The following is an 8,158-nucleotide window of genomic DNA, read 5'->3' as shown; positions in this document are numbered from 1 at the left end:
GCCAACACAACACTGAAAACTACAATATTTAGACATGAATCCTGACATTTTGCACGCAATTACATCTCCAATGCTAATGGCTTTTGCCTACCATGGAAAGGGTCCTACTCCCTCCTACGGGGTGTGCTAAAACTGTCAAGGCTTATTCATGCTCCCTTATTCATGCTTCCACTCAGAAATGGCGTAAACTAAGGAAAGCTTATTGTGGGACTTGCTCTAGTGGCTGTAATTCTGCACCAAGGCTGAATTTTGTGAAAGAGACTTCAGATACAGTATTAGGGGACCACCAAGGTCTATTAAAGAGACTCAGATACAGTATTAGGGGACCACAAGGTCTATATAAAAAAGACTTCAGATACAGTATTAGGGGACCACCAAGGTCTATAAAAAGCCACAAAGAGCACTATGTCATGGGACATTTAATTACAAAACTAGTACGTTCATTTTAAGCGATCCCAAATACTTCCATCCGTTTCATTTTTGGCATGGATGTTAAGCCATACATTCACTAGAGGGAGCCGAACACGACTCAACTTTTCCCTCGCTACCGTCAACCTCCGATCTCATATCTATTGGCTATCTGCTACACTGTTCCCATGATTAACAGGCTACCGTCTGTTTTGTCGTATCTGTAAGCTTTCAGGAAACGTGCACAATCACAGACGAAAAAACGCAGAGTACAGACTCTGCCGTCGTACGTGTCTAGCGGTTGAGCATAAATGAGCCTTAGTAGTTGCCAAGCGATGGCGTTTAAGGCAAGGCTTGCAGAACATGCTGTGGGACAAAGGAAGGTGATTGGGGAAAAAAGAGGTTGAGAGCAAAGATTCAATTTTTTGTGATGCAAAAAGAGCACATAGCGGTTTAAAAAAAGCTTGTAAATAAAGGTTAATTGACAAAATAAATCAGCTTCTCAAAACAGCGGTGATTTAATTAACGCTTGATTTGCTCTTACAGTAAGGCAAGGCAAGGCAGAAGGCAGGCAAGGCAGGCAAGGCAAGGCACAGGCAGCTTTATTGTATAGCACATTTCAGCAACAAGGCAATTCAAAGTGCTTTACACAAAATCAGTTAAACAGATAAAACACAAGTAAAAACAGTTAAAAATCACAAGCATTAAAACAGGTTAAAACACATGAATAGACAGTAAAAACAAAAGAAACATAAAACACAAGAATAAAATTTACAGTGCAGCATAAGAAATTTAAAGAAATGATTAGTCATTTAAGAAAGGCAGCATCAAATAGAAAGGTCTTCAGCCTTGATTTAAAAGAACTGAGAGTAGCAGCGGATCTACAGGTTTCTGGGAGTTTATACGATATGAGGAGATATGAAACTGAAAGCTGCTTCACCCTGTTTAGTTCTGATCTGGGGACAGAAAGCAGACCTGTCCCAGATGACCTGAGAGGTCTGGGTGGTTCATAGTGTAGTAGCAGATCAGCAATATATTTTGGACTAAACCGTTAGTGATTTATAAACTAGCAAGAGTACTTTGAAATCAATTCTTTGAGACACAGGAAGCCAGTGTAAGACTTCAGAACTGGAGTGATGTGATCAGCTCTTGGTCTTAGTGAGGACTCGAGCCGCAGCGTTCTGAATCAGCTGCAGCTGTCTGATTGTTTTTTAGGGAGACGTTAAAGACCGTTACCGTAGTCAAGTACTGAAGATAAAGGCATGGACAAGTTTTTCCAATCCTGTTGACACATAAGTCCTTTAACCTTGATATATTCAAGGTGATGTAGGCTGACTTTGTATTGTCTTAATGTGGCTGTTAAAGTCAGGTCTGAGTCCATGACTACACCAAGATTTCTGGCTTTGTCTGTTGTTTTTAACTTGTTGTTTGAAGCTGAGCGCAGACTTTTAATCGTTCCTCTCTTGCTCCAAAAAAAACCACCTCAGTTTTTCCTTCATTTAATTTCAGAAAGTTCTGGCACATAGCCGTTAATTTGTTCGAGCACTTAGTCAGTTTTTGTATTGGACTATAGTCCCCTGGCGATAAGGTTATGTAAATTTGTGTGTCGTCCGCATAACTATGGTAACTTATTGTTTTTCTCCATAATGAGCCAGTGAAGCATGTAGATGTTAAACAGAAGAGGCCCAGAATGGAGCCTTGCGGAACTCCGCACGTCATATTTGTACGCTCAGAGCATAATACCTATAGACACAAAGTAATCCCTATTCTTTAGGTAGGATCAAACCAGTTAGTACTGAGGCAGAAAGGCCAACGCAGTTTTCCAATCGGTTAGTAGTATGTCATGGTCGACCGTGTCAAATGCAGCACTGAGTCAAGTATATAGATTGAAATTTTGCATTATCTGTGTTAAGGTGGATGTCATTAAAGACTTTGACAAGAGCCGTTTCAGTGCGTGTGGTGTGGTCGGAAACCCGACTGAAAGGTATCAAACTGTTGCTTAGTGACAAGAAATGGTTGAGTTTGAAAGACTCCTTTTCAAGATTTTACTTAAAAACGGAAGGTTTGATATTGGCCTATAGTTGCTCATTAGTGACTTGTTAGGTTGTTCTTTTTTAAGAGTGGCTTGATTACTGCAGTTTTCAGGGCTGTGGAAAGATACCTGAAAGAAGAGATGTGTCACAATCTGTAGAAGATCAGAAGTCAAACAATTGGAAACATTTTTGAAAGTCCCGTTGGTAGAACATCAAGGCAACAGGTCGAGGTTTTCAGATGTTGAATAATGTCCTCCAGGTTTGTATGGTTGATCGTGTGAAATTCTGTCATATTGGAACTATTTTTGCTTGAACACTGTGACAACACATATCCTGACTTGATATGGAGGCACTGACTGTTTGTCTAATCTTTGAATTTTGTCTTTGAAGAAGGAGGCAAGTCATTGCAGGCCTTGGTAGATAAAAGTTCAGATGTACTGGTACTGGAGGGTTTGTTAACCTATCAACAGTAGCAAACAAAGCACGGGAATTATTATTGTTTCTAGAGATAATATCAGAGAAAAGGACCTTCTTGCATTCCTCAGTTCCAAATTATAAATGCGAAGTCTCTCTTTATAGGAGTTATAATGGACCAGGAGATTTGTTTTGCCACCTTCGTTCAGCTTTCTACACTTCTTTTTCTGTTTCACCAGTAGGACATTTCTCCATGGAGATCTTTCTTACCAGATACAACTTGACCTTAGTGGGAGCAATGGCATCCTAACATTTGTAATTTTACAGTTGAAATTATTACAAGCTCACTGACGATAGCCAGAGAGGGCTGGTGTGGAGGAGAAAAGCTGAATAAATGTGTCACTGGTGTTTTCAGTGTATACCGTTTTGATTATCTTTGTTTGGACACTTTTGGGCACAGAGATAGTGCCGTTAAAGAAAACACAGGAATGATCTGAGGAGAGCAACGTCAGTCACACAACCTTGGAAATTCAGACCTTTGGAGACAATCAAGTCCAGAGTGTGCCCCTATTGTGGGTGGCTCCGTCACATGCTGAGTCAGTCCATAGTTCTCAAAAACAAACACAGTCTTTGTCCCCCTGTCCTGGGGGCTGTCAACCTGAATGTTAAAATCACCCGCAATGATTACACAATCAAAGTTAATGCAGATAATAGACAGCAGTTAGTGAAGTATCAATGAAGGTTGCACAATATTTAGGTGGCCTGTAGATATTTAGAAACATCGCTTGAGGGGAAGATTAATTGAAGAGCAACATATCAAAAAACAAAATTTCCATAACATATTTGGTACAGTGGAATGAGTCATTAAACAAAATGGCGACTCCACCTCCTTTCTTATTCACTCTATTCTCACTCATAAAACTGAAGTTAGGGGGAGCTGACTCGATGGAACAGCAGCGCTGTATTATGGTCTAACCAGGTTTCAGTTAAAAACATAAAATTAGATTGTGCTTAGTAATAAATCATTGATTAAAAATGATTTTCTGCCAAAGACCTGACGTTAGTAAGGCTAGTGTTAGTGTGTTTTCATTTTTTGGGACAGGCTGTAGCTGACAAGAATGGATGCTAAATTTGCTAAGTTTGCAGTTAAGTGCTTATTCACCATTCTTTTCCTATTACCTATCACAACAGAAATTGAGGAAGAAATGAATCACAGGGCCGGGCTTGTCTTGAAAAGAGTCATTAGTATCAATAGTCCTGCAGCCAAGGCCGGCACATATCAGATAGTGCTTGCCAGATTTTGCACACAAGCGTCCTTATCAGTCTGGGGGGAAGGAGTTTTCTGACATCCTGGTAGTGGTGCTTGGCGTTTTACTTTTGCCCGGGGTTGAGCCATGGGGGTAGGAAGGGGTGCATAATTGATGGGGGAAATAAGGGAAAGGGTGTGTGGAGACATCAGTAGAGACAGCGATGAATCCTCAGAAGGTTCGGGGTTGGGAAGGTTTGAGGGGTGCTGGACGGGTGAAGAGGGGAGTGGAGGTTCGTGTCTCTGCTCTCTGGTCTCCCATGGTCAATCTTTGCACAGGCGGGGTGTGGGGATCACTGCCGACTTTGTTGTGTCTTCCTTTTGTTTTGTGACCTGGCAGAGGGAGCAGATGTGTAGCGCAGAAAGTAAAGCAGATTAGAGGTGAACAGCTTACTCCTGGCTGTTAAGGGAAAGTCTATCTGCTTTAAAAAGATGTCTGCGCTCCCAGAAAATGTTTAAATTGTCATGAACTTCAGAGAGTGGACGGTACATTCAGTTGAAAGCCATTTGTTTAGTCCAACAGTCGGCTGAACTCTCATCTCCTCTTCTGACTGACGGTATAGGACCATGATAAACACATTTGCGTTAGGGGGGTGACTGTGTCAAGCAGTTCCCTAAAGTCCAGTTTCAGCAATTCAGACTGTTGCTTTACAACATCATTTGACCCTATATGCAGAATAATGTTCTTCACAGTTGGGGGTGCTGCCACGATATCTGGGATTTTGGGTCAAGTCAGACAACCATGTCTTGGGAAAACATAGTATTTGGTGTTTTTACGTTTTTTAAATCTTTTACAGCAGAGTCACCCACAATCAGGGTTTGAGGCCCAGTTGTTAGCTTTTTACTTTTTGAATTGCTCTCAGTCCTTACCCTGCTGTGTGGTGATGAGACGCAGTCCCGGTCATCAGATGACTGTCCAGCGTCTTGCAGCAGAGGAGCAAATCTGTTATCCAGTTGCACACAAGGTTGTTGGGGGGCATTTTGTTGCTATTTTCCCTTTACAGCTGTCCACGGCTGTGTTCCTATAGGTACAGGGGTTGAAGAGGGCGCTCGCCCAGATGATAATGCAGGCCAGCCGGTCATATCACAAACCTCAGGGCGCTGTGCCCGGCCCGTTAGTTGTCCTCCCATTTCCCAGGAAAATGATTTACTCTTAGGCTTCGCACCAGACGAGTTCCAGGGAGGACCGCCACTTGTTGATTTATACCAGTTCCCTCTGTTTCTTTGTAGTCTTGTTGGTGTAATTAGCCGTGTGTTAGCATACTTCTGTCATTGTTATGGGTCCATGGTAAAGTGGTGTCATTTCCACAAGATCCGTTAACTTCCACGTCACTTCTAGAAGGTGAACCTTGGTTTCCAGAAGTGCAATCTCTGAAGGAGTTTGTAGTAGTCTTTACGGAGGAAGGAGGCATCTTGCTGCTAATTAGCTTTAGCTACAATCACTGTAGGACAGGCTTGAGCTATTGGTAGGCCACGCTCACGCAGAAAAATTTTAAAATATGGCAATAGCCTACTATGTCTACAAAAAATGTATAGTCCAGTGTTTTTGAAGTGTCCAAGAGCCGCTGCTCATAGTTTCTCAGAGGAAAAGCACGATTATCAGCAAAAATATCAGCAAAAATATGCAAGCAGAAGCAGGAGCAAGCAGCAAAGCGTCTGCACTGTAAGAAGCAGGAAGCAGAGCCTAGTACTCGATTTTCATTTCCACATGCATCGTTGATAATTATTGATTTAAAATGGCTGATTTAAAATTTTCTATATTTGCCTGTAAACATACACATATACACACATACACACACTATCTATATATATATATATATATATAACAGTCCTGACAAAAGTCTTGTTGCTTGTGTACAAATTGACCTGAAGTGCCGCTGAAATATATTTCTAATCAAGATTTATTTACAAGAAATGGTCATTTTAATCCCAACAACTTTTGTAATAATGTTTCAGTGAAAAAGAAACTGTCAAAAAGTTTCTAATATTCACAGCTTGGTAAAGCCCATTGAGTCAATTTTTGCAAAGACATAAGTGTTGTCGCCTTGTCATATGAGTTCACCTGTGACTAATAAGGATCAATTAGGTCTCAGGTGTGTATAAAAACTACCCCAGTACACTAGACCTTCACATCAACTGCAACTAGACCTCTGCAAACATGCCTAAGTTCACCCTGAGACTAAAGTTTTGATTATCAAGAGGCCAGATCCACTGCTGATGTGGCAGACACCTTCAATGTGTCTCAGCGTCAAGTACAGATGATAAAAAAACATTTGAAGACACTGGAGATGTTTTTGACGAGCCCAGGTCAGGCAGACCCCGCAAGACAAATGCTCGAGAGGACTGTTGTTGGCTCGAAAAACCAAGGCCAGCCCATTTTCTAAGCAGCAGAGCTCCACCAGACCTGGTCCCCTGAAGTCCCTGTGTCAACTAGAACGGTTTGTGGATTCTTCTCGAAATGGCCCTCCAGGTCAAATCAGTGCCCAGAAGCCCAACTAACAAAAGACAATTGAAAAAAACGTTGTGGCATTTGCCAAGGCCCCCAGCCTGCTAAAAGGATGGACGCTGGAGAAGTGGAAGAAAGTGGATTTTTCAGATGAATCTTCTGTTGAATTACACCACAGTTGCCGCAATATTGCAGGAGACCTACTGGAGCCGCCGGATCCAAGATTCACCCAGAAAACAGTGAAGTTGGTGGCGGAAAAATGGTCTGGGGTTACATCCAGTATGGGGGTGTGGAGAGATCTGCAGGGTGGAGGACATCAATAGTCTCAAATACCAAGAAATCTTAGCTACCTCTTATATTCCCAACCATAAAAGAGGCCAAATCTGCAGCAGGATGGGTGCTCCATCGCATACTTGCATCTCTACTTCAAAGTTCCTCAAGGCGAAGAAGATCAAGATGCTCCAGGATTGGCCGGCCCAGTCCACAGACATGAACATCATGGAGCATATGGGGGGTAGGATGAAAGAGGAAGCATGGAAGACCAAACCAAAGAATATTGATGAACTCTGGGAGGCGCAAGACTGCTTTCCTAGCATTCCTGATGACTTCATCAATACATTGTATGAATCCTTGCCAAACCGCATGGATGCAGTCCTTCAACCTCATGGAAGTCATACAAGATATTAAATTTGAATCTCACAGCACCACTATTAATTTGCTGACATTTTAGTATTTGTAGTAAATTTGTTCAATTTATGTATAGGCGGACAAAGCTTTTGTCTTGCACAAATTTGACCTTTCTGTCTTGTTTAAATGATAAATCGTGTTCAGTGAAATTATTTCAGTGCATTGAACATCATTTGGGAGGGTTTTAGCTTTTCATATGAGCTATTTCTTCACCAATTGATTAATTAAAAGTCATGTTAATAGAAGGTGTTTCTACAAAATAGATAAGCGATAAGACTTTTGTCAGGGACTGTATATCACACACACACACCCAAATACACACACACACACACACACTATAATATTATGTGTATATATATAATATATATATATATATATATACTACACAAACACACACAAACATATATATATTATATATTATTATATATTTCAAATAGCAGCTGTCTGAAAACTACAATTTTTTTTTTTTTTGTAGGTTCCTCTGCAGCACATGCTCATCTTTATTTACTGCTGCCTTTACATCGCCTTGTAAAATCAGTGCCGTTCCGTCCCCACAGAAAATTGGGGTAAGAGTGCAAAGAAACCACAACACACACTCTCCATCAATGTCTTTCTCACTGTATCATTTTTCCCCACTCCATCCCCTAAGGGTGGGTAACATTTTCAAAATGTGACTCGTCAGAAGTTTCCAACGAACCCCATTGTGCATCATAGCACATTGAACTCCATTTAATATATATATATATATATATAGGTGTGTGTATGTGTGTATATGTGTATGTTTACAGGCAAATAATAGAAAATTTTAAATCAGCCATTTTAAATCAATAATTATCAACGATGCATGTGGAAATGAATGAATCG

This window comes from Etheostoma spectabile, chromosome 23 (genome assembly GCF_008692095.1).
Source record: "Etheostoma spectabile isolate EspeVRDwgs_2016 chromosome 23, UIUC_Espe_1.0, whole genome shotgun sequence".
Taxonomy (NCBI): domain Eukaryota; kingdom Metazoa; phylum Chordata; class Actinopteri; order Perciformes; family Percidae; genus Etheostoma; species Etheostoma spectabile.
This window is presented reverse-complemented; position numbering follows the sequence as displayed.